General features: G+C 42.0%; 1 long non-coding RNA gene across 4 annotated transcripts in view; it reads right to left on the reverse strand.

Moving 5' to 3' along the window:
- LOC106979381 (uncharacterized) overlaps nucleotides 1-25,964 on the reverse strand; it is an 81,002-nt gene extending 55,038 nt beyond the window's left edge. For all 4 annotated transcript variants that reach the window (XR_008291528.1, XR_008291527.1, XR_008291526.1 and 1 more), the window contains exon 1: nucleotides 25,826-25,964. This is a non-coding gene — a long non-coding RNA (uncharacterized LOC106979381). The remainder of the gene's footprint in view (nucleotides 1-25,825) is intronic.
- Nucleotides 25,965-27,869: the final 1,905 nt, after the last annotated feature.

Genomic DNA, 27,869 nt, shown 5'->3' on the forward strand with positions numbered 1-27,869 from the left:
GCTGCTGAGTTCCCCCAAACATTCTCTCACGGTGAAGCGCCAAAAAGGCTTGCAAATGTGACATCCTCAATGACAGTAGTCTCAATGACTGTAGCCTCAATGACTGTAGTCTCATGACTGTAGTCTCAATGATAGTATCTCAATGGCTTCAAGCATGAGATACCCCCTCTCATAAAGGAGGAACTTACTCAACACTGCTTGGAGACGGCATTGTCTTGAACCCTCTTTCTCAAGCAGGCAAGGGCCCACACACTGAGATTCTGTGAAGAGAGAGACTGAAATTCTATCAGCTAGAAAGTAGGCCAGAGAACTAGTCTGATTCCCAAATCCTTTTTTAACTCGTCAGTTGGTTCCAAGACATTACCTACCGCCATTCCGATCACTAATCGGAGTGCTTTCTTCTATACAACAAATGAACTAAAACTCATGAGGTGGTTTCATTTCCTTTAAAGTCTGCTCATTAGGAAGAAGCACCAGCCCTGAAGCTTATTAAAATCAGAGTGTGGGCTGCTTATAACCTGGGGCTAAGTCAGTTCACTGTAAGAGAACTCAATCTGCATTTTCTCCCAGCCTCCCGGGATTCCCCTTATCTCCTCTGAGGAGCTTGAGCTGTCTCCACTCCTTGGCTAGAAGCCTCCTTACATTACCCCACGAGCTTATCAAACCCAGGAGGAGGGCGGGGCAGGATTTTCATCCCCGGGCCTGGGAAGTGTCCCATTGTGCATTCTCCCCAGTCTTAGCAAAACCTGGCTCCTTTTACTGCGTGGAGGCCGTTTCTTAAATACAAACAGTTCTCCACTGGTGAAAAGTTCGATTTTAAAGTAATTGTTAGAAATACAGGACGCATCCCCACTGTCCCCCTCCAAAACAATAGCGGCCCTGGATCCAAAACATTGTTATTCCTACAACTAGACAGCTCTGATCCACTGCTACTGCCATGAGAACCATTAAGAGGCAGAAAGATAAATCGTTTGAACTTTTAGAGACTGTGTTTACAGGAATGACAAGCAGGCCACTTGGAGCAGTTGATCTCAGGGGAGAGGCATTGATTAGGAATAACCTGCCTACACGGTCAATGGCTTGACTGGTCTAAATCATCCTCACTCACACTGAAGAGAAGTATTCACTCTCGACTGCCATATTGTAAGGAAATGGGGACCTCGCATGCATCCACATGGGCCACATAGGTGAGACTCTCCCTTCACAGTCCACCTGAGTCATGGCCAAAGGCCTGTAGTCCCCAGGTGAGATTCCACCGACAGTTCACGTGAGTCTTGGCCAAAAGCCTATAGTTGCCTTAGGACGCTTGTGAGGGGTGCTCTATGGCCCCTGCCCCTCCCCGCCTTGTCTTGAAGCAGTTTCTCAGAGCCTCCCAGCTTCTGAAGAGCTGTGAGGCTTCTTTCCTCACCCCTCAGAATCGAGCTGCAGACCAAAAACCTGCTAAGCTGCTATCTAAGGCTGGCCCCTCAGCGACAAGGTGACTCATTATGGACATTTTATTTTGGTGTCATCCTCTTTTGCACGTGGGATTATGTCCATGGGGAGCTGGCACTTTCGTTATTTTCCTTTCACTATCTATGTAACTAATAAACCATCTACATCCAGGACTATTTCATTGTATCTCTACCAGTCCAATCGGTCAGGCTTTGGCCTTGACCTTGCCTTGTCTTGTGTGGACTTGTCACATATTAGTTATTCATAATTCATTTGGGTAACAAGGAATTCCTTTGGGAAAAAAACAAAACAAAACAACCCAGGACCACTGTTATTAACTTTTCTGGGAGGAAGGGGAGTAGTGCATAGCCCCTCTGAGAATGTGTTAAAAGACAGGAACACTTATCCTCAGAAAAATACACCTGCACAAACATTTGTATACATTCATTGGAAGTGGATATCCTGCACGGACCTCAGGCAAAACCCACTGTTCTAAGGGGATTAAGGTCCTATCAATCACCCATGTTGTGAAATGAGACTGGTCTCCTCATATTTATTGAGGCCCCCCCCCAAGCAGACACAATGTGAAGCACTCAGGATGTAATTATGGGCAAACACTGATTTCATGGAGCATGTAACTAGTCAGTCTAATGCGGAAGACAGACATGAATCATACAGTTGCGGACACAAATGTAAAATGCAACTGCAGGGGCTCATTCGACTCTTGATCTCAGGTTCATGAGTTTGAGCCCCATGTTGGGTGTAGAGATTACTAAAAAAAATAAATAAATAAGTTTAAATAAAAAATAAATGAAATGCAACTGCGGTAAGTAAAATTAAAGGCACATGGTGCCATGATGACATGTTTATAGGAGGGTTCAACCTGGCCAAGGAGATCAGAGACACATCCCCTGAGAAAATGAGGCTTTAGTTGAGAGATCAAGAACGGCAAAAATCAGGGGCGCCTGGGTGGCGCAGTCGGTTAAGTGTCCGACTTCAGCCAGGTCACGATCTCGCAGTCCGTGAGTTCGAGCCCCGCGTCAGGCTCTGGGCTGATGGCTCAGAGCCTTGGAGCCTGTTTCCGATTCTGTGTCTCCCCCTCTCTCTGCCCCTCCCCCGTTCATGCTCTGTCTCTCTCTGTCCCAAAAATAAATAAACGTTGAAAAAAAAATTAAAAAAAAAAAATCAAAGCGGGCAACATGTGTCAAGGCCCTGTGTCACATGACAGTAGGAAGTCTGAGGGCTGAAGGAAGCCAGTGTGGCTGGGATACAGAGTAAGGACGACATGGATATAATGAGGCAGCAGAAATGACTAAGGCCCCCTTAGGGCCTTCAAAACCTCAATAAAGAGCTTTGACTATGCCTTAAGAAAAATGAGAAGATACTAAATTGGGGGCAGTGGAGTGGGAGTGCGGGGGGTGGGGGACAGTGTGACAAGATGTGATTTGTGTTTCAAACTGTGACTGTGGTGTGGAGAACAGACTAGAATGGAGGAGACATGGGACGTCCTCTCAGAGCAGTAGGATGGGAGACAGGTACAAGATTAGGGATCTGGAAGGCGGGGGCAGATTTGAGTTATTTAGGAGAGAAAATTGGCAGGACTTAGCTGAGACATGCTGGGTAGGTCTGAGCACTTTGGGTGGAGAGGGAAATTAGTAACTGAAGCATGGAACACTCCGAGCTCTGGTCCCAGGAGAGGCGCCAAAGCAGAATACGAAGAGTCCAGGAAGAAATGAACTCCTTTACCGCTTTTAGAGCAAGATCAGCCTTGGAGAGATTTCATAATGACTGAAGTTTGCACGTGCTTCTGTTCTAACCTGCCCAGCCACTCTTCATTTAATGGTACCTGTTCTCATTTCGCATGGGCTCTAGATTCTAGACTTAGAAAGAAACAGATGGCCCAACCTAACACCTTTATTTTCAGCTGAGGTTCAGAGGTGAAAATATTGCCCAAGACTTTTGACGTTCTTGTTTTAAATGAACAATAAATGTACTCCCAAAAATGTGTCCTGTTGCACACCAATCCCACGAGATACTCTCCAAATGTTTGGTAACATAAACTTGCAGACTACAGTCCTCTTTTGGATATTCATCAGCTCATTAGCATATTAAAGGCTCAGAGCCGTCCCGCAGCCAAGAAACTTCTAAATCTATGTTACCCGAAGTGAACTTTCTTATCCTAATACCTGCTAAGGTGCACACCTTAGGAAACCCATTTTCAGACCTATACTATTATTTCTATATTCCAACCACATTATGGCCTGTAGAAGTTTCTGGGCCTGTCATCCTTTCTGGCATTCTTCCTTGATTCTTGGTCTCCAGAGTTCTCAAGCTGCCTTATGGCCGCTACTTTAGAATCCGACCTAGAGCTGTGTCCTCCCCTCAAATGCTCCATGCTGCCCAGTCACCCAATTGTTCTTTGGTTGCTTTCAAATCAGAAGTCCGTAGCCTCAGCACAGCCAATACCAGCAGTAACGGAAGGAAAGCAATCTGCATAAACTAATTCACACTAACATATGAACAGTGACTAATAGCTTGCAACATTCTTCTCTTACCCCAGACAATCTCTCCTCATGGTGGTCTTTAGTGAACCAACACATCTAGGGCACACCAGGGGAAGGGATTTTAGGGCAAAGGAGCCACCATATAAGACACCAGCTTTGGTACTTAATCTCCTCTAAATGATTTCTCGGCTCCAAAAATCTCCACTTCATCTGTGCTTGAAAGCATAGGATCTATAAAATTCCAAGTTTTCCCATTATTGAGCCCCTCGCTATGCCGGGAACGCCAGTCTGTGTGAGTAGCACAGAAAAGAACTGTTCGTGTTCCTCAAGTCACGTTGTCTGTGGGGAGGAAGGCCACGGGGAACAGGGCTCGTGGTGCAAGACTGCTTAGGAAGCAGACACTCGTGAACACATCTTGTTGTGGCGTGCGTAGTTTTATGAAGCCTTTGAAACACTACGGAAAGATAAAAAATGATATTTGTGAAGCGGTACCTAATACAAAGGGTAATATCATCTTGTCCAGAGTCTCTTTGTATCTGGGATGAGGCGAGCAGTGTTATAGTGTTATCTTCACTTGTTACTAGTGTTTTGGCTGAGTGCATTGGCCTGCATTGATCACGTCCCTCACTGGAGTCCTTAACACATTGCTGCCTCTTTTCACTTTGTTCAGCTTTTTTTTTTCATTGCTCAAGCCTGTCAAGGATGCTACCCAGCATAATCAGCTTATGTAGGTTTCTTGGGGCTTCCTTTTGGTCCAGCTGGGTTAAAAGAGCTACAGGGTGTTGCGGAGCTTACACGGTACCCTTTGCTGCAAAGAACCCCTTGGATATTCTCTTGAAATTGGCTGGGGTGGAGGTCGGGGGCTGGGGGGGTATCAGGCACAGACCCACAACCTTCAGAAGCACCAGCGGGTAAACCAATGGCCTCTCCTCTGGGAAATGACTTACTCCAATTTCTCTCTGTCAGGAACTCTTGACCACCAAGCAGATTGTCTAGGACCCCTGTTGTTTATCTTAAGAACATTTCCTTCCCTGAATTGTTGGGCAATAGCTCTCAATCTCTCACTGTTCGTAGCTCCTTCTGTTCCTATAAGATTTTCTGACTTTTCAACCAACCCCCACCTTATCCTTCCACTCTAGTCTTTGATGCTCTGGTCTCAGTACCAGTTGCTTCTAAGATTTCCCTCAGGGGCCACAGGCAAACCCCACTCCATCTCCTTGCTGTTTCTCTGCCTCTATGTCTACCTCTCTGTCTCTCTCTCTCTCTCTCTCACACACACACACACACACACACAGATACACACACATGACCAAGTCTCAGACCCCACCTTAGAAAACACTCCTAGAAATATTGCTAGTATCTGGCATAATTTAAGCAGAACAACAAGATGTAAAGCCTGACAGTGTTCCTGGAAACAGAAGATCTTATTATTGCCAACAGTTTGAAGTCTTCAAGCACTCACATTTTTCAAGCCACTTTGCCAAACAGCTTTATAGGACACAAGTCTGCATTATTTCAAGTCAGATTTTCAAAGTTCTTCATGAAAGGGGTTGCCTCTGGCCCGTGTCCAAACGGATGGGAAAATGCCAACAAAACACAGTGGAAAATATCTGTATAGCTTAGGTACTGAAGGGGAGACCAGGTTAATGAATGCCAGGTATAAATCATCCACACTAGCAATTTTATTGCTCTTTCCCCTGAGCTACAGTGCCTTAAACTTCTCCGGATTTGGCCTAAACAGAACATACCGAGCTTCATTAGTAGGTTGGAGCTGTAATGAGAAAAGCTGCCATTTTTGTATGAGGTGAGTGGTGCTGGCACTTGGTGCAGTATTAACATGTATAATTATAAAACGCAGCCTGGGGGGGAGAGGTCCAGTCCCAAAATAAGTACCATTCTAAAAACCAAAGCCTCAGAGGCCTTCTTAGTTCTGATTCTTTGCTCTTATCCTGTCTTCTCCGAAATGTAATATCATATCTTTCAGTATTCCACTCACATTGGTTCAAGCCTGAAAACAGTGGCTTCTGTTTCCATTTGGTTGATCGTGTTGGCAATTATGCACAGGGGGACAGCCATGGGAGTAAGGAATAGGGAATCCCATGACCCCTTTTGAGAGAAGAAAGGTGACTCGGGTATTTGACAGGGAGGGCACAAGGAAGGGTGGATTTGAGTATGAGAGGTTTGGTCCACTTATCCCTTCAATGCCTGGCATGACCCCCCATTCCCACCAGATTGGAGGGGGGAGCATATACTGGGCTGAACCAAGAAATAAAATACCCCAACCTCCCTCTAATCCTTTACCAGCTTACATTCCTGGCATCAAAGGTCATAAGCATTTTTTCCATCCTTCTTCAAAACTGACTCTCTGTTCATTCATTCACACAACCACAGGGCCTAGGCAACAGGGGGAGGGGGGTGTGCAATACTGCAGAGAGCAAAGCCCTAAAATAAGAAGGGAAGCAGTATAAAGGTAACTCGTAAACCCTTGACCTTCTGGATCTTAGTAAGCCAAGTCACTTAAAGGAAATTTCCAGGGCCCTCAATTTGACGTATAGGTATGGGTTATCATAGGTAACCTAAGACCTATCTTAGATTGGTCTTAAGAATAGTGATAGTTATAAAAGGAGGGAACTGGACCAGGTAATTGTTGATCTTTCCAACTCTGCCATGTTCCGATTCTCAGGAATTTTTAAGATTGGAGTCCAGACTTTTCAAAGGCTTGGAAACAAAATAGGAAGGCAAGCTAGGCAAAAGCCCTAGGAGGTAAGCAAGTCTATAGTTCACAGAGAGGCCACTGAAAACAGAGGACTTACTGGCTCTCCCATGACTTCATCTGGTCTAAGATAATGTAACCAGGTATATCTAGGTGTGGCTAGTTGCCAAGATCGCCTCAGTGTTCCCTGCCTCTTGGTATTCACATGTTGTATACGCTCCTCCCACACTGACCGGGAGGTCTGTGTATACCCAACAGGTCTGTATACCCAACAGGATGTTGCACAACTGGTGATCTGCAGAACCGATTTTATGCTAGATTAGAAAAGACATGGTATCTTCTGTCCCTCTGCTGAATCACTTGCTTTGAACCCAGCTGCCATGTCAACAGGACCCTCAAGGACTCTCTTTTTTTAAATGTTTATTTATTTATTTTGAGAGAGAGAGAGAGAGAGAGAGAGAGATCACTAGCAGTTGAAGAAAGGGTGATGTATTCACCTTTTTTTTTTTTTTTAATCCATGATTAATGTCATGGGTACATTTTCACAACCAGCTCTTTAAATAATGTTCTAGGAACCTGGAAGAGGAGCTGAGCTCCCCCAAAGCCATTCTTTAGCACCATCCCTGGTCTGCACCTCTTGGCTGTATCAGGTAATCAGCTGTACAAAGAAAACAAAACAAAAACAAAACTCTAGAAAACTATCCATCCAAAATTGTTGCCATTCAGTTTGACTCCTAAAGTCTTCTGAAATGGTGTTAATAAAACATTTTAAAATAACGGCTTACTTCACCTCTTTAGCCAATGCTGTTTTGAAAATTTTGAAGTATTTACAAATATCCATTCCAGCATACTCACAGGCATGTTAATGTTATCTCTACAGTATTGTTGAATTAATTTACTCATTGGGACGCATCTAGTTTCTAAAGGTTCCATGGGCTTGCCCAAAGGTACTGAGTGTTAACTGATACTTGTGCAAATAGCAGAGAGACAAAAAACAAAAACCAACTATGCCCATGTTTAGTTTGGTGTTGTCTGGACTTCAAAGTCACCCAGAGGTCTGGCATCAGCCCCACAAGTAATTTTCCCAAACACAGACCAAGGAACTTCCCCCAAAAGACTGAACTTCAAATGGAAAAATAAATACGGAAAATAAGAAGAGGAAATGTTGTAGTCCCCAGCCCCAAAGAGGATTTATAAAAACCAATGGCAAATATTCAGTGAGCACTCAGCAGACCAAAACATCAGGAAAAGATACAGACGAGTGTCTAGGTCTCATTGAAAGAAGGGTCCTGATAAGGCCTCTTTGCACAACTATGTTGCCCATATTCCTTGCGATCTTATAAGTCTGCATTTAAAACATATGAAAATTGGGAGTGAGATGTACGCGTAAATATTTTTGCTCAACCTTCTGGTTCTCTGGTGCATGGCTGTGACCTGACAGATCAGAATGGACAGGACACAAAGCAAGCTGAGCTCCCAGAGAGACACCTACTAGCTGACAAAGCTCCAAGGTTATCTTGGTTGACCAGCAGTTCCCAACAGTTGCTAACCAGATCATCTAACACTGATAACACCTTTTGTTCCTAGAAAGCAGGGGCTCCCATAGGTTCCTGGCAACAAGAATCAGAAACGGGGTATGAGGAGTGCCTGGAGGCTTCCTCAGTAGAGCATACAACTCTTGATCTCAGGGTTGTGGGTTCGAGCCCCATGTTGGGTGTAGATTATTTAAAAGTCTAAAAAGAAAAAAAAGAAAACAAAAGAAAGGAAAAGGAAAAGGAAAAGGAAAAGGAAAGGAAAGGAAAGGAAAGGAAAGGAAAGGAAAGGAAAGGAAAGGAAAGGAAAGGAAAGGAAAGGAAAGGAAAGGAATGGAAAGGAGTATGCATCCTTAAACTACATAATAAATTAATGATTTTGAAGTTGCAAAAAGAGGCTGTACTAACAAAGTGAGGGGCTAAAAGTGGATTATTTGCAAGCACAGATGTATTACTTTTCTGACTATAGTTTAGCTGCCCATCACCTGGTCCCTGATCTTTGTGACTCGGTGAAGCAAGGACACCGTGGTTGCATGTTATTATAAATGGATACCACGTGGTGTGGGGAAGAGAATATAGACATGACTCACAATTCCTTGAGGATAAACCATTTTTCAGTTAAAATGGAACTAGTCCAAATTAGATCACTGGTCAACTCCTTGATTCTTCTAGGTGTAGAAACCCACCTATCTGCCTGTGGGCAAAGCTAAAACTAGAATCCTAATCACTTCTATACTTCTATACTTCACTTCTATACTTCAGTTATATACTTCTAATTTTCTACAATTCAATCTGTTAAAAGTCAGTTTTCTTGCTAGGCTTCTCTGACTATATTTGCTCTTTCTCCTCTGTGGTACCTAGATTTCAAACAAACTTGACAGTGATGTGCAATAGTGATTGTCCCCAGTGTGCCTCTTCCTAAATAAAGCACGCCGTGCAGATGGATTGTGGGTCCTGTGAACACTTAGAAACCCTGCAAAAATGTCCAGTATCAAATGATGGAGATATCTCCAACAACATTTGTCTGGGAGACTTATGGAAAATTCACTCCTGGGGAAGAAATGATGTCAACCTCTTTTCTAAATACCGTTGTAGATGGAAGAATAAGAAATGGGGGGATGAAGGGATGGAAGCTGTCTCTAGGTGCCAGAAGATAAAGGGGGGAAGGAAGGCCCCCAAAAGGGGTGTACGATTAGAAGAGAGTGAGTTAAGGGCAGCCCAGACAGATTTCATCTTGCTTCACAATTTTGCCAAGGGCAAAACTGAATCTGAATGCGGCAGCCTCCAGAGGGCATGGCGATCTGTAACCCATGTTCAGGGCTCCTCTGCGCTTTCTTCTGGTTGGGTGAGTGATATCACTGACAAGTCGTCTTCAATTACGTCAGGAGTTTCAGGGACGGGGAGAGACGTCAGCAGAATGTAGAAGAGACTAAGAGGCAATGTTCCTTGGGATCCATTCTCAGTTCTATCACTGACTCACAGGGAGACTTTATTATCTCCATTGTTATTAGGGCAATTTTTATTGAGGATTGATACAATACTCAAGATCTGGAGGTCAGCCCAGGACCTCTCCTTGCTTAATATCTAAATTAAATGTGAAACTTTCTTTGAGATACCATTAAAGTGATGTGGTTATAAAAATCTAAAAGTGGAGTTGGAAATTTTGACAAATTGCCCTCTTTTGAAAACATCTGAAGTTTAGAGGGGCGCCTGGGTGGCTCAGTCAGTTAAGCCTCAGACTTCGGCTCAGGTCATGATCTCCTGGTTTGTGAGCTCAAGGCCCACACCAGGCTCTCTGCTGTCAGCCCAGAGCCTGCTTTGGATCCTCTGTTCCCACCCCCCCCCCTCTCTGCCCCTCCCCTACTCTCTTTCTCTCTCTCAAAAATAAATAAAAACAGGGGTGGCAGGGTGGCTCAGTTGGTTAAGCCTCCGACTTCAGCTCAGGTCATGATCTCACAGTTTGTGGGTTTGAGCCCTACATCAGGCTCTATGCTGACAGCTCAGAGCCCGAAGCCTGCTTTGGATTCTGTGTCTTCCTCTCTCTCTGCCCCTCCCCTGTTCATGCTCTGTCTCTCTCTGTCTCAAACATAAACGTTAAAAAAATTTAAAAAAAATAAATAAAAAAATAAGTTTATTGGGATGAAATTTATGTAACATAAAATTAATCCTTTAAAGTGAACAATTTGGGGCCCGTGGGTGGCTCAGTCAATTAAGCGGCGATGCACTCTTAATCTCAGCTCAGGTCATGAGCTCAAGGTTGTGAGTTCAAGCTCCACACTGGGCATGGAGCTTACATACAAAAATAAATAGATAAAGTGAACAATTCACTCACACTTAGTACATTCACAATGCGATACAACCATCACCTCTGTCTTGTCCCCAAACATTTCTAAGCCCCCAAAGTCAAACCCCTCCCCCAGTTAGTAGTTTTCTCCAGTCCCCAGCAACCACCCATCTTTGTTCTGTCCCTATGGATTTATCTATTCTAGATATTCTGCATAAATGGCATTATAAAATACATGACCTTTTGTGCCTGGCTTCTTTTACCCAGCATAAAATGTTTGAGGTTCATCCCTGTTGTAGCATGCACCAGTATGTCATTCCTTTTTACAGCCGAGTAATATTCCATTGTATGTATAGACCACATTTTGGGTTTTTGCTTGTTTTTGAAAGAGAGAGAGAGAGACACAGACAGACAGACTGTGAGCAGGGGAGGGGCAGAGAGAGAGGGAGACACAGAATCTGAAACAGGCTCCAGGCTCTGAGCTGTCAGCACAGAGCCCAACGCAGGGCTTGAACTCATGATCTGTGAGATCGTGACTGGAGCCAAAGTCAAACGCTTAACCAACTGAGCTACCCAGGTGTCCTGACCACATTTTGTTAATCCATTTATCTGATGGCGGAAGTCTGGGCTATTTCCACCTTTGGGCTACTGTGCACCACCCCCCCTTTTTAAGTTCTATCCCTCACTCCCAAACCTCCCTCCCACCCCTCACTCCATACTTTCTCCTTTCCTTATTGTATATCCTTCCCTTTGGAAAACACGCATTATTGGGAGCTTATCTCCAGGGGCGTTCTGGAGGGCTCAGAGCAGAAGAGAGGGTTGTAGTCAGAAAATAAGGAAGGAGAAGAGCTTGGGAAAGGAGAATGAAGGTAGGAGGGTCGGCCCAAGAACAAGCAGCAGACATACCCAGGTGAAGCGGGAGGCACAGGAAACGGGTTGAGGGAATAGATTTTCTGGTGCGTATCTGTCGCTGTCTAAAAGGCTCAGCAGAAGTTTCTTCAAAGACACTTGAAGTCTGGTTGAAAGTTCACTTATGCTTTTTCTCCTACTGTCCTCAGGAGAGCGTCATCCAGAATGATGGTGTTTTAACAGATGTCAAGAAGGCTTCCTACATACCAGCACCACCCCCCGCCCCCGCCCAAGGTTTCTCTGAGTATTATTAGTCTAGATAGGTTCATAAAATAGTATCAGTTTAAATCCTTTTAAATCCTAAGACAGTCTTTTGGAGAGAGAACTTCACATCAGAAAAGGATCTCAGTAACAACTAACTGAAGAAAATACTGGCTTCTGTTTTCCTTGAGGATTCCCCATTAAAGGAACCATTCAGTTAGCGTCAGACTAATGACTAGTTATTTTTGTCACTGAGATGATGGTTCTAGATCATCTTAAAAAATGAAAGGAAAGAAAAGGGGGAGAAACAATTTTAAAATAAGCCAAACCAGACTCAGCTCATAAAGAAGAAAGAGGTCCATCTGTGAATGTGACTATGCCCTGCATGTTTTCTTTTAAAATTAATACAGAAGGAGAGAAGTTAAAAAGTGGGGGAAGAGTATGTGTTTTCCTTCCTTTCTGCTAACATGTGTATTACTGAATCCAATCCTATTTCTTCAAATTGTTTAAAATATTTGTAGAAATACTGTTTCAGTGGTATAATCATGCCCTACATGATTAAGCAACTCAGTCTGTCAGTCTGTCTCGAAAAGAAGATTAAAGTACAACGCTTTCTGAAGCCCGTAAAACAGTGTTCTTCTCCAATGTCAGAGAGTGTGTGTATAACTTCTACATAATTTAAAAATCACCTCTGGCATATGTCTCAAGGAGAAGCCCAGATTCTCTACTGCTGATCAGAAAACAGATACAGTGGCGATCTTTGCTTTAAAAAGACATAGTGACAATCCTTGCCATAAAGACACAGTAGCAATTTTGGGTGCTAGAAAGATACAGTAGTAGGGGTGCCTGGCTGGCTCAGTCATAGAGCATGTGACTCTTGATCGTAGGGTTTAAGTTCAAGCCCCACTTTGGGTGTAGAGATTACTTATAAATAAAATCTTTCTGGAAAATTAAAAAATTAAATAAAAAGATACAGTAGCAATTTTTGACGCTTTCACTGGTAACCCTATAACTCAACAATCTGACATCAAAATCCTCTCAACTCTTCTCTCAACATCCAGTGGGAAGGAAGCAAGTGATACAAGGATTCCATTTGGACAGTATTACACTTTTTTCATGGGACACAACATGGGTAGCAGACAACAGAATCCATTGGTTCCGAAGCCTAAAATCAACATTTAAATTCCAAGGAGATGAAATCAAGGAGGTCATTAAAAAAAGACATCTCAACCATAGCTACAATGCCTGAAGGCCAGCAAGATCGAGATCTGAAACAGTGACTTTCGAAGGGTGGTCCCCAGACCTGCCACACCAGCAGAGTCACGTGGGAACTTGTTTAAAATGCAAATTCTTATAATAAGTCATGAGGATATAACGTACAGCATGGTGACTGTAGTTACTAATACTCTATTGCATATTTGAAAGTTGCTAAGAAAGTAGATCTTGGGGAGCCTGGGTGGCCGAGTCAGTTGAGCGTCTGACTCTTGATTTCAGCTCAGGCCATGATCTCATGATTCATGGGATCAAGCCCCACGTCAGGCTCTGAGCACTGACAGTGCGGATCCTTCCTGGGATTCTCTCTCTCCTCTCTCTCTGTCTCAAAATAAAAACAAAACTTAAAAAAAAAAAGTAGATCTTTAAAGTTCTCATCACAAGAAAAAAAATTATAACTAGGTAAGGTGATGGATGTCAGCTAGAGTTATTATGGCAATTATTTTGCAATGATTGTATCAAATCATTATGTTGTACACCTGACATTAATACAATGTGATATGTCAATTATACCTCAATTGACAATTTTAAAAATTTAGAAATTAAAACATGCAAATTCTCAGCCCCACCCCAACCGACTGAATCAGAAACTCTAGGGGTGGCCCAGTCAAAACTATGTTGTAGCAAGCCTTCCGGTGATTGTGATCCATGCTAAATTAGTTTGAGAACCACTGACACAGAAATTAGTGGCTTGCTCTTGATTTGATACCTGCGTTCTTTTTTTTTTTTAATTTTTTTAACATTTATTTTTATTTTTCAGAGATGGAGAGAGAGACAGAGTGTGAGCATGGGAGGGTCAGAGACAGAAGGAGACACAGAATCCGAAGCAGGCTCCAGGCTCTGAGCTGTCAGCACAGAGCCCCTCGTGGGGCTTGAACTTATCATGAACCATGAGACCATGACCTGAGCCAAAGTCAGACACTTAATCGACTGAGTCACACAGGTGCCCCATGATACCTGGGTTCTTAGAGCAGTACCTGCTGTAAGTTTTGCTCTAATGATTTGTGTCCTTCTTCAACTGAAGGGTGCTCTTTTCATCAGGAGTATTTGAACATCAAAAGCAGGCCTAGAGAACCTGCCCAAATCATCGGTTGTGTTGACTTGTTACCTCAGATTGAGAGTGTTTTCCTAAGGGTTTTTGGAAGCATAAAAGTAATCTGCACGTTGTGAGAAGGAAAGAAGCCACACAATTTAACGGAGCTAGAAAGGTTTTTCTGCTGGGACAGCTGCCACTGGAGGGGTGACCTGTAGCATTTGCATATTAATTATGACCATTTTGTCTCCAGCCCAGAAGTTGTGGGAAAAGAAGAGAAGTTCAGAGGGATGTGCCGGGCCAGAGATAAGGGGGTTACCGTGTCAAGTGGGAAAGTTTCTACAGCAGTATTTCAGTTTGGCTCTTGTTTGGGAGATGCACTGATTTTTAAATATATTTTTATAAGTGACATTTTGGAGAGATTTAGGGAGATCTTAAAAGTAAAACAAAGCAAATAACTTATTTTTTTATAATCTCACTACCCAGACTGTTAACAACTGCTCAGCTTTCTATGAGTTTCTTTCTAGTCTTCTTCCTACGTGCTTTTATAAGATTTAGGACATTTTTTAAAAATTTACAACACATTTTTCCATCTGGATCGAGATGCCATTGACGTATGACACTGTGTAGGCTTAAGGTACGCAACGGGATAATGTAATACACACGTCTATTGTGAAATTACTACCACAAGAAGCACAGTAAGGTTAGCCAACACATTCGTCGCTTTGCATAGTTATTTGTGTGTGTATGAGAACTTCCTTAGAGGTGAATCATAGGCTGGGCTCATCCTCAGCTTTACTAATTATTCCCAAATTGCTCTCGAAAGTGGTTTTAAGAATTTACTCTCTTGGGGCACCTGGGTGGCTCAGTCGGTTAATCGTCTCCGGCTTCAGCTCAGGTCGTGATCTCGCAGTCTGTGAGTTCGAGCCCCACGTCGGGCTCTGTGCTGACCGCTCGGAGCCTGGAGCCTGCTTCGGCTTCTGTGTCTCCCTCTCTCTCTGCCCCTCCCCTGCTCATGCTCTCTGTCTCAAAAATAAATAAAAACATTAAAAAAAAAAAAGAATTTACTCTCTTACCAGTAACATGGGAGTGCTCTTAGTGTTTCACACCCTCACCACAGTGCTCGGCATGGTCAGACTTTTTAGATTTTGCCTTTCTGATATGTGTGATGTCACCATGTTGCTTCCATTTCCACGTTCCTGGTAGCACATTGGGGAAAGCATCCTTTCATGTTTTTCAGCCATCTCAATTTCCTTTTTACTATAGTGTCAGTCTGTAGCCTTTGCCCAGATTTCTACTGAGTGGCCTTTTTCCTACTGGTTTTTAGGGTCTCTCTATAAATTCTAGTTACTAATCCTTTACAAATATCTTCCCCTAGTGACTAGGTGGCTCAGTCGGTTAAGCATCCGACTCTTGATTTTGGCTCAGGCATGCTCTCGCTGTTCTTGGGATCGAGCCCTGCATCAGGCTCTGCACTGACAGCGAGGAGCCTGCTTAGGATTCTCTCTCCCTGTCTCTGTCTGCCCCTCCCCACTCCCACTCCCACTCGCTCTCTCACCCTCACTCTCAAAAATAAATAGTTAAAAACAAACTTGAGAATAAAAAAATTAAAATAATAAAAATAAATACAAACAAACAAAAAACCAAATATCTTTATCGGGGCACCTAGGTGGCTCTGTCGGTTGAGCGTCCAACTTCGGCTCAGGTCATGATCTCATGGTTCCTGGGTTTGAGCCCCGCGTCGGGCTCTGTGCTGACAGCTCAGAGCCTGGAGCCTGCTTCGGATTCTGTGTGTCCCTCTCTCTCTGCCCCTCCCCAGCTTGTACTCTGTCTCTCTCTTCCAAAAATAAATTTCTAAAAAAATATCTGGACTTGTTCTTTAACTTTGCTACAATGTGCTTTTGTTGTTGTTGTTTTGTTTTGTTTTAGCAGGGGTGGGGGCGGGCAGAGGGAGAGACAGAGAGAGAATCTCAAGCAGTCTCCACACCCAGGGCAGAGCCCGAAACAGGGCTCAATCCCATGAACCATGAGATCACAACCTAAGCCAAAATCAAGAGTCTGGATGTTTAAATGACTGAGCCACCCAGGCACCCAGCTATGATGTCTTTTGTTGAACATTTTTAGTTTTAACACTGTAGATCTCATTAATCTTTTAAGTTTGTGCTTTCTATGTCTCTACTAAGAAATTTCCATATTGATATCATAAAGATACTCTCCTATATTTTCTTCTGGGAATTTTATTTTCAAATATATGGCATTATATATATATATATATGGATTTATTTTTCTGAATGGTATAGATGGGGATCTAATTTCTATACGCAAGGACATTTATCACCTTTCAAAATAAGCATGAGCCTGTGCCAGGGTGCTCCCGATCTTGCACTCTCTCTCAAGACTTAATCAGGTTGAAGAATTTTCCTTCTTTTCCTAATTTGCCAAGATTTTCTGCCATGAATGGATGTTTTATCAAGTATCATTTCTGCATCTAGGTAGATGATTATATGCTTTTTCTCCTTTATTCTTTTAACAGGCAAATTACACTGTTAGTTTTGCTTGATAAATGGTGTGTTACTTTTACACATCGCCAGTTTGGTTTGCTAATAATTTATTTATGATGTTTGTATTTATGTTCATGAGTAAAATTGGTCTGTAACTTTCCTTTCTCATTAGGTCTTTGTGAAATTTTGATATCAAGGTAACATTTGCCTCATAAAATACATTGGGGATTTTCCCCTTTTTTTCCTTTCTCTAAAAGAGCTTAAGGTCGTTCATTTCTCCCTTAATTGTTGGTAGAACTCACAAGTAAATCCAACTGAGCCTGGTGTTTTCTTTCTGGCAAGATTTTAAATTACTGATTTAATTTCCTTAATATTTAGACATGTTCAAGTTTTCTATATGATCTTGCCAGTTTGGGTGAGTTGTATATTTTTAGGAATTTGTCTACTTTGTCTAAATTTTCAAACTCAACATATATACAAAATGGCTCATGATATTCTCTTAACATTTAGACAGTTATCATTTACTTATTAGATCTGTAATGATGACCCTTTTTTCATTCCTAAGATCGGTTTGTATGTGTCGTCTTTCTTTTTTTAATGGATTCAGATCACCAGGAGATTCCCATGTTAGGAGTCTTTTTAAAGAATCAACTCTTGGCCTTGTTGATCTCCTTTACTATATATTTGTTTTCTATTTCATTGATTTCTATTGTTATTGCTTTTATTTTTATTAATTTCTATTTTATACTTTCTTTGGGTCTGTCATTCTTTTCGTAACTTCTTGAGATGCACAGTTAACCCTTCAATTCAGCCTTCCTTTTTTTCTCACACATCCTTTTTTTTTTTTAAGTTTTTATGTATTTATTTGGGGGAGGGGAAGGGGCAAATAAAGAGGGGGAGAGAGAATCCCAAGCAGGCTCCACATTGAGCAGGGCTCAATCCCACGACTGTGACATCATGACCTGAGCTGAAACCAAGAGTTGGCCACTCACCTGACTGAGCCACCCAGGTGCCCACACATGCTTCTAATGTTATGAGTTTCTCACTAAATATTTACATATTTAGTTACATCTTGCAAATTTTGATGTGTCATATTTCATTATCATTCTGATTGAAATATTTCTTCTTTGATCTATGGGTATTTAGAAGTGCATTACTTAATTTCTAAACATATGAGGATTTACTAGTAATCTTTTGATTTCTAAATTCCACTGTGGTTAGAAAACATACTCTATATGATTTAATCCTTTCTTGAGCCCTGGTTGATGGTCAAATACACATTAGTTTTTACAAATGTCCTTCGAGATTCTCTTCTCTTTTCACTTAATACCTATTTTAATAGTTATTTTCACTGAAGAATTACAGAAGGGAAATTGTCATAAACTTTTTATGTTAGAAATTTTCTTTATATAACACTTAATCTTTTTTATTGAAGTATAGTTAGCATGCAATATTATATTAGTTTCAGGTGTACAACATAATGATTCAACATTTATGTACATTATGAAATGATCACAGTAAGTCTAGTTATCATCTGTTGCCATAGAAAGTTATTACAATATTTTTTCAAAGATTCTTTTTTTTAAGTTTATTTTATGTATTTATTTTGAGAGAAAGAGAGAGAACAAGCGGAGGAGGGGCAGAGATAGAGGGAGAGAATCCCAAGCAAACTCCGTGCTTTTAGCATGCAGCCTGATGTGAGGCTCGATCCCACAAGCTGTGAGATCATGACCTGAGCCGAAATCAAGGATCAGACACTTACCTGACTGAGCCGTCCAGGCAAAGTTATTGCAGTATTAGTGAGCATATTTCCTACCTTTACTTCCCATCCCCACGACTTACTTATTTTATAACTGGAAGTTTGTACCTCTTAATCCTCTTAACCTATTTTGCCCACCTTCCTACTACCCTTCCCCTCTGGAAACTACCAGTTCTCTGTATTTATGAGTCTGTTCCTGCTTTGTTTTGTTTGTTCATTTGTTTCGTTTTTCAGATTCCACATATAAGTGAAATCATATGGTATTTGTCTTTCTCTGACTGGCTTATTTCACTTACTATTATACTCTCTAAGTCCATGTTGTCTCAAATGGCAAGATCTATAATTCTTTATGCCTGATTACACACACACACACACACACACACACACACACACACACACACATACCACCCCACATCGTCTTTATCCATTTATCTATTGATGGACACTTAATTTGCTTCCATATCTTGGCTATTATAAATAATGCTGCAATGAGCAGAGAAGTGCACGTATATTTTTTTATTGGTGTTTTTGTTTTCTTTAGATGAATTCCCAGAAGTGGAATTGCCAGATCACATGGCAGTTCTATTTGTAGTTTTTTGAGGAATGTCCATACTGTTTTCCACAGTGGTGGCACCAACTTACATTCCGACCAATAGTGCACAAGGGTCTCTTTATTCCACATCCCAGCCAACACTTGTTATTTCTTGTCTTTTTAGTAACAGCCATTCTGACAGGTGTGAGGTGGTATCTTATTGTGGTTTTGATTTGCATTTCCCTGATGATGAGTGATGTTGCGCATCTTTTCATGTGTCTGTTGGCCATCTGTATGCTTTTGGAAAAATGTCTATCCAGTAAGTCCTCTGCCTATTTTCTAAAAAAATCTTTTAATGTTTATTTCTTTTTGAGAGAGAAAGAGAAACAGAGTGCAAGTGGGGGAGGGACATAGAGAGAGGGACACACAAAATCTGAAGGAGACTCCAGGCTCTGAGTTGTCAGCACAGAGCCTGACACGGGGCTCAGACTCACACACTGTGAGATGGTGACCTAAGCCGAAGTCAGATGCTTAACCAAGTGAGCCACCGAGGTGCTACTCTGCCCATTTTTTAATCAGACTGTGTGTGCGTGTGCGTGTGTGTGTGTGTGTGTGTGTGTGTGTGTGTTGAGTTGTAGGAGTTCTTCTGTATTTTGGATATTAACCCCTTATTGGATAAATCATTTGTAAATATCTTCTCCCATTCAGTAGGTTGTCTTTTCATTTTGTTGATGGTTTCCTTCACCGTGCAAAAGCTTGTTATTTTGATGTAGTCCCATTTGTTTATTTTTGCTTTGATTGAGGCACAGATCCAAAGAAAATATTGCTAAGACCAATGATTTGACCCTCAATCTTGGAAGATAACTTAGCTGGCATAAAATTCCAGGTTAAAGCATGTTTTCTAATACTTTGTTTCTGTTCTATCTTGGCTAATGAGAAGCTGGCTGTCAGTCTGACAGTCACTTCTTAGTAACTCCATCTTCTCTCACTGAGAACTTTTAAGGCTTATCCTTATTCTTGATCCTTTGTAGTAACACTAGGTGAAGATACATCCTTATCTTCTGGCTCAGTACTTAGAGTGCACTTTGGGTTATTCTTAACTTTCGTTCAGAGTCCTCACAATTGCTTGCTCCTTGTTCCCCTAGAATAAAGGGTTCTGCACACTTTTTCTGCAAAGGACTAGATAGTTAATATTTTAGGCTTTGCTGGACACATATGGTTTCTGTCACATTTTCTTCTTCTTTCTGTAACAATTTTTTCAAAGTGTAAAAACCATTTTTAGCTCATAAGTAGCACAAAAAACTTGTCAACTCCCACCTGGGAATCCCAGTCATAACTTCCCACTCCATCAGCATACATCACTCCTACTCTTCCTCTCCTTCCCAGGGACCCCAGCTTCTCATTCAAGAGCTACACACACACATCTCCTCACTGCTACAAACCATCACCTGCTTAATAGGAGTTAGTTTAAGTCACTTGAAATCCAAGGTTTCTGCAGAAATGTAAGCCTGACACCCAGAACTGTGATACTGAACAAGTCTTAAGGGAGGCATGGCTTACTGCAATGCTATTCGAATTTTCTTTGAACTTATACCATAGTAAAATATACATTTGCATTGTTACCCAGTATACATATGCATACGACACACATATTTGAAACCAGAGTTCCATGAAACAATACAATACCTACTCTTATCTCCTGCAGTGTACCCTTTTCATTCTATTCTATTTCATTTTTATTTTTTTAATTGGTTTAAATATTTACTTATTTTTGAGAGAGAGAGAGAGAGAGAGAAAGTGTGAGTTGGGGAGGAGCAGAGGCTGAGACACAGAATCGGAAGCAGGCTCCAGGCTCTGAGCTGTCAGCACAGAGCCTGACACGGGGCTCAAACCCACGAACTTTGAGATCATGACCTGAGCTGAAAGTGGATGCTTAACCGACTGAGACACCCAGACACCCCTCTATTTCATTATTTTTAAAAGGATGTCACCACTCCCTAAATTGCTTTTATGACCACTAATAAGTTGAGGCTTCCAATTTGAAAAACGCCGGTCGATAATATTCTTTTTAGAACACTGGGAGTTAAATGGAGTTTTGTGGGCTGGCCTGGGACTCTAACGATCATGTACAACATTGTTTCACTGCAAAATGTATTCTTATTTCCTAACAACTGGGTTAGAATCCAATTTGGGGAACTCAATCCATCTGTAAGCAGGGGACTGCCAAGGTCTAACTCAGGAACATTTTTATATTAGGAGTTCATTTAGACCCAAACAAGTAGAAGCTGACAACCTTCCTAAAGTAATTCCAATACACTTGTCTGCTCGGGAATAGAGCTTATCGAGAAGTGGTCAACCTTAGCATTTTTGCAACTTCTTTTCCCTTTGAAAAATGACTTCATTTGAATTTCTGAAGACAGCACAGAAGTGATTCATTTTCCCCATAACACATGGATTGGGAGTTATTTTAATGTGTTTGCTACAAAATTTAAGTCTGCAGTTGCCCAAAGGGTTTTTGAAATCTACCAGTTTTTGTTCCTACAGTTCTAGCTGTTTCTCAGGCAAGACCGTTCCTGTCCTAACTGGTCCTAATGGAAAGAGTCAGGTAATCTGGCAGTATGGAGGCTCCTCAAAAGATTAAAAATAGAACTACCGTATGACCCAGTAATTCCACTACTGGGGACTTACCCAAAAGAAATGAAAACTAATTCAAAAAGATATATGAACCCCTATGTTTATTGCAGCATTATTTACAATAACCAAGACATGGAAGTAACTCAAGCGTCCATCGACAGTTGAATGGATAAAGAAGATATGATACATATATACAACAGAGTATTACTCAGACATAAAAATAAGAATGAAATCTTGCCATTTGCAACAACGTGAATGGACCTAGAGGGTGTAATGCTAAGTGAAATAAGCTATCATATGATTTCGCTCATATGTGGAATTCAAGAAACAAACGAATACACAAAAAAAGAGACAAACAAAAAAACCCAGACTGTTAAACACAGAGGACAAACGGGTGGTTGCCAGAGGGGAGGTGGGGCGGGGGGGGATAGGTAAAATAAAGGGGATTAAGAGTACACTTACCTTGCTGAGCACTGAAAAACATACAGAATTATTGAATCATTATATTGTACACCTGAAACTAGCATAACACTGTATGTTAGTTATACTCGAACACAAAAACAAATAAATAAAAATTTTTTTAAAAAATCAGGCAGTTTGGGAAATATTTCTCCATGCACCCAAAATTCATCAAAGGTATATTTAGGAATTTTCAGAATATCGTTAGGAATGGTAGAGGCTGGCTTTATTTTTAGGGGTTTGCAAGTCCTTTTACTCTATTTTATATAAATTAGACAATAGTCTAATCCAATGAACTCTCAACTGTGTGCGCATCATCAGGCTTCTTTTAAAGACGTATAATCTTTTTATATAATTAGTTCAGAAAATACAGGGGTTTGGAAGTACATGGGTGTATTCTACCAATTTTCATCACTTTTAAAATATACCCTCATTTAGTTTTTTCTACCCCTCAAAAATAAAAGCTAAATATCCCTCCCTGGTAGCAAACACAAGCCATATAGCTTCTGTCCGGGGTGACAACACAGAGAGAAGCACGAACTGCTTGCCCACGAGCCGATGGATACTCCTGGAGGCTGTAAGCAAAAGCCTAGGTTTCTCCTCCAGGAGACCATACGCCCGACAGTCACCAGACTATATTTATCCCGGGGCTTCTGATCTGAATCTCCCTTGTGAGAGGGCACTGAAGGCCCCAAACGTCACATGAGAGACATGAAGAGAAGATTTCAAGCCTCTAAAATTCTCCTCTCATCCCATCGTAAGATCCTTTAGCCTCTCAGACTATCATCTCGGGCCAGTTCCTTAACTTTCTAAGTAAGCTTCAGTTTCCTCATCTACAAAAAAGAAATCAATGTAGCCATCTACTCTGGGGACAGAGAAGATTCGGTTCACTGATATGAGAGAAATAACTCCTTTCAGTGTCTGGCACATGGTGAGCCATTCAATAAATTCTAGTTCTCCCCCTAACTTTTTTGTTCCAGATTCTCATTGTATTTTTATTTATTTATATTTTTGAGAGAGAGAGAGAGAGAGAGGGTGCAGTGAGCTAGAGGTAGAGAGAGAGGGAGAATCGCATGAGGGGCAGAGAGAGAGAGAAAGGGAGAGAGAGAGAAAGGGAGAGGGAGAGAGGGAGAGGGAGAAGGAGAGGGAGAGGGAGAGGAAGAGAGTCAAGCCCCCTAGTGTGGGACTCGAACTCACCAACCGTGAGATTATGACCTAAACCTAGGTCAGATGCTTAACCGACTGAGCCACCCAGGCACCCCAGGTTCTCATCTTAAAATAAAATTTCAAAAACTCTATCTGCTGGGGCTTCCAGTTCAAGGTGAGTCACTGAACACTGGCATCTGCTTTCCCTCCCTCGTTCTGCTGCTTCTGCCATGCCTTCCACTACACTTGAGATGCCAACCAAATGGAAATAAAGGAATAAATCCATAACAGCAAAGAGAATAAGAGAGGGACCACCATTGGCCATTTCAGTGAAGGGAACACCACCTCCGAATGATGACAGCCTCACCAGCCTCCAGCATCAGAGAGGGAAATAAAGTTGGGCACAAAGGAAGGAAGTGGCTGGGAGCCGTCTCCTCCGAGTGGCAACAAAGTCATGACTCGGGAGCTGCAAAGAAGGACAACAATCCTAATATGCAGTGTAAAAACAGACTATTAGTTTTCAAACTTTAAAATCCACTCATGGAAGATTTCGATGTCAGCACAGAACAGAATGCAGTATTGTCGACCTTGACTTGAGGATGTGTGTAGTGCGTTAGGAGCAAGGGCTCTGGAGCTAGGGTCTGGATTTCAAGCCCAGCTCTGTCTTCTTGAAATGACTCTCAAGTAAAGACCAGAGGGAGTGGGGCGTGTGCATACTGGGAGGAAATGCATTCCAGGCGTTAGGAACAGCAAGGACGAGGAAACTGAGGCAGAAGGAAACCTGGTGCATTTGAGCAGCAGGCACGTCCCTCAATGCGGGAACGTAGTAAGTTATGAGATCAAACGGAATGCAGTTGCAGCCACTAGAAAAAACAGAATACTACCAAAATTGAATAGGGATGAATGAATACACAGTCAAGAAGTAGCATATTGTCTAAGGATATTAGCTAAGCATTATTTGAGGTGGCCACCGGAAGAACTGGAACTGAAAACTACTAACAGCGGATGTGACTCTAGGAAGTTGTCCTGGGGATGCGAGAGGAGGCAACAGCTCACTTTATTATTAAATCTTCTGCACAACAACAACAAAAACCCGTGTGCATATCATTTTACTTTTATAAAAGGGAAATGAAATTAAAAACTCTCCAAGTGGAAAAAAAACTTATTTGTCTGCAATGAAAGTGATCATAACAGAATTTGCGTGATTTATACGCCCCCGAAGTACCTCAACAGCAAGGATGTCCCAGGTGGACTCTTTGCCTTTGAGGTTTTGCCTATTCCCGAAAAAGCTTTTCCATGCTTCTGCGATTTTCTTGGAAAACAGATTATGCAAATTACTTCACACACTTCTGTTGGTACAGCCCCATGGCTGCCACATTGTCTGCTCTGAAACTCTTTAGTCTCTCCAGTCTTCTAGAAGCTACAGATGCCAGTTGGAGAACAGCTGAGCTACACGCCCAAGGAGAAGATGAAAAAGACATGCAGCTGAAGAGCAGAACACGAAAGAAGGTCTTTGAAAGTGTCCTGGGCTCACAGTGCCTGCAGAAGACCAGAGGAAGGAAGCTGCTACATCTGGTTAATTGTGAGGCATTATCACAATCCCAGCAGCGCTCATGGTATCACTACCACTTCTAGAGGCTGCTCATCAGAGAGGTGTCGCTGCCACGCTTTTACAGGATACGCAAAATACAGATGAGTTAACACGCTAATAACCAGAAAATCGTTTTTTGAGTTAACGAGGAGCCAAGCTAGATTTCCCCCTCTTTTAATTAGAACCTGAAGATCTAGTTGCCTAATAGCCAAGGCCATGATAAATACAAGATTCAGAATTGTGGTTAAAGATCAGATGGAGACTATCCAGATGGAAAAGGGGAAGAAGTCTGATGCCACGATATTGTCGATGCTCCAGTTTCTAAGTTGGGGGGTGGGTCACAGCGTATATTATTATTTCCCTGTGGAATACGTGTATTCTTTTGTGTGTGTCAGATATTAGTAATGCATTTTTAAGGAAAAAAGTATGTTGCCTGAGAAAGAGACATCTATCACATTACTCCACAATATCATTCCGTTTCTTAATGACATTAAGTTATAGCTTCTTTGGGTTTTTGTGTTTGTTTGGTTTTGGTTTTTTATCATTTTTTAGGTTCCTGCACAGATGTTTCAGTACTTCAAGAAAATACCATGAAGAGTGTGGTGGAAGGTACAGGGATTTAGAATCAAACCAACTCAAGTTCAATACTTGTGGTCTCTAAAACTCTCAAGTTATCAGCTGCTGATTTTTATTCTTACAGCTACTTCTCCTTTTTCGCCTGTTCACACGCATTGCCCTGACTGTCAACATTTACAATCTTTCCCAGAAAGGCACCTTCTTCCTATAAACTCTAGTCTGGAGAATGGCACGTATCGTGGTCACAACTGACTTCAGAAACAGTCACTTCTGCCACAGGCAATGCCACAATATCTTTCCCATGGGCAACTGCACCCACCCCCACGCTGAATCATAGATCCTAGAGCCTCAGCGTGGGCTGCCTGAACCCTGGACTTCTGCTTGCCCTGCTGGGAGAGGCCAACACACAGGCTTAGGTTGGCAGACATTCAAAGACACGACCTGAACATTTAGAAGACTGTCAGTCTAAGAATTCTTGTTAAGCCGGGTGCCTGGGTGGCTCAGTCAGTTGAGCATCCGAGTTCAGCTCAAGTCATAATCTTACAGTTTGTGAGTTTGAGCCCCACATGAGGCTCGCTGTTGTCAGCATAGAGCCCACTTCAGATCCTCTGTGCCCCTCTCTCTCTGCCCCTCTGGCCCTTGTGCTCTCTCCAAAATAATTTTTTTTTTTTAATTAAAGAAAAAAGAAGTCTTGTGAAGCCTATATCATAACTTGTACTAAGAGGTCATATAGTAAAATACTCACTCAAACTCAGGTGGACACGATCCTTGCTTGAGACTGTTTCCAAAGATGGACACCAAGTCCTTCCATGCCTGTGGACCTCTATCACTCCTCCATCAACACGTGGAATGTTTCCTCCTCCCGAATCTGAGCAGGCTCTGCAATTTGCCTTAACCAACAGAACATGGCAGAGGTAAGCTGGTGATAGCTCTGGGCCTGATCCATAAGATGTCTAGTAGCTTCTACTTTCACTCTTGCAACATGGAGCCTCCACATAAAGGGGCCCAGCTACTGTGGTGGAGAGACCACATGGTTGGAGAGACCCAGAGAGATGGGAGGGGGAAGGGGTGGAGGGAGGAGGACTGGTCAGTCCCCAGCTGTTCCAGCCATCCCAGCCAAGGCAAGTAAATCTGTCCTCGTTTCCTAGGGCTGCTATAACAAACTATTACAAACTGGGTGGCTTAAAACAATAGAAAATTTATTCACTCATACTTCTGGAGGCTACAAGTCCAAAATCAAGGTGTGTAGGTAGGGCTGGTTCCTTCTGCAGGTTCTGAGGGAGAGTGTGTTCCTTGCTTCTTCCAGCTTCTGGTGGTTCCCAACAATTCTTGGTGTTTCTGGGCTTACAGTGACGTCACTCTAGTATCTGTCTCTTGTTACATGGTGTTCTTCCTTTTTCTCCCTGTCAGGACGCCGGTCATGTTGAATTAGGGCCCATTCTACCCCAGCATGATTTCATCTTAGCTAATCACATCTGCAAAGACCCCTTTCCAAATAACATCACATTCTGAGGTTCTGGGTAAATGTGAAATTTGGGAGATACTGTTCAGCTTTCCACAGAAACCGTCTTGAACATTCCTGCCCCACTTAAGCCTCCAAACCACTGCAGCTGCATGACAGACTCTGAGAGAGATGAGTAGAATCACCCAAATTACTTCTTTGGCCTCCCCAAATTGCAAAATCATAAGCAAATGGACAAATGCTGTTACAAGTCAAGTCAATTTGGGGATGGTCTATTATAGAGATAACCAAACCAGTCCTTTTGAAACCGCAGAAGAGGTGATTTTAACAACCATTGACATAATTACTAATAAAATGATGTTAATGTGTGACTAGAACTACTAGTAAAAGGATGAGAACACTGGGGTTTTTACAAAAAGCTATTGTAACTTTCATGAGATGTCTTACATAGGACTTCATTCCATTGTTTTTCTTCACCCAAGAATTTCTCAGAGGCAATTTCCTGTTTCAAATGGGGTGGGGGGGGGGGACATGGGGTGGGGGTGTTTTATGCCTCAAAATGTCTGTAAAATGCTGAGTAACATGGAAGGAATGTGAAAGTCTCTGAGCCAGAGAAGAGAGTTTCTTCTTGTGAAGGACAGTGGATTTTACTATATTTGACCCCAGAAAGAAAAAGGAAGGGAATCCATTGTGTTACAGTTGATGTCCTATTCAGAAAAGATTAGAAGGGGAACAGACTTAAGGTATGAAAAGATAAATGAAGTCTTACTCTGACCAGGTGTTCAGTAATTCAACCCTCACCTAACTTACACAGATAAGTTCAAGTCTCCAATCTTCTGAAAGCCTGGGATCAAACCGGAAGAAGGAAATGATAGGCTGCCAATTTTCCATAACATCCTCCCAAAACTATGCAGGATGCAACAGCGAATGTTAGTCTCTTGTGACCCTCAAAGCGGCAAGGACTGACATAAAACTGTTGCGTAAGAAAATATAATTAATATGGGAGGAAATTCTCCAAAAAGGGGACGGATCATGACTATCATTGCCTAATGGGAAAATAATAGAAATCTTCACATAAAGATAAGGACAAAGGAGATGCAAATTTAAGTCGCAAGGGAGTCTTTTTCACTTACTAACCATGAACATTAGGTAGGTTCCCTGTGCCATTTACCATTTTAGATTCCTCATACGGAAAAGGGGGATAATAATGCCGCACTTTCCTCAAAAGGTCATTGTGAAAAACACGGAATTGTAAATGTGAAAGCACTTTGAACACTCCACAAATACATGACAAAGATAAGGGTTAATTATTACTGTTCAGTATATA

The sequence above is a fragment of the Acinonyx jubatus genome, chromosome D3 (genome assembly GCF_027475565.1).
Source record: "Acinonyx jubatus isolate Ajub_Pintada_27869175 chromosome D3, VMU_Ajub_asm_v1.0, whole genome shotgun sequence".
Taxonomy (NCBI): domain Eukaryota; kingdom Metazoa; phylum Chordata; class Mammalia; order Carnivora; family Felidae; genus Acinonyx; species Acinonyx jubatus.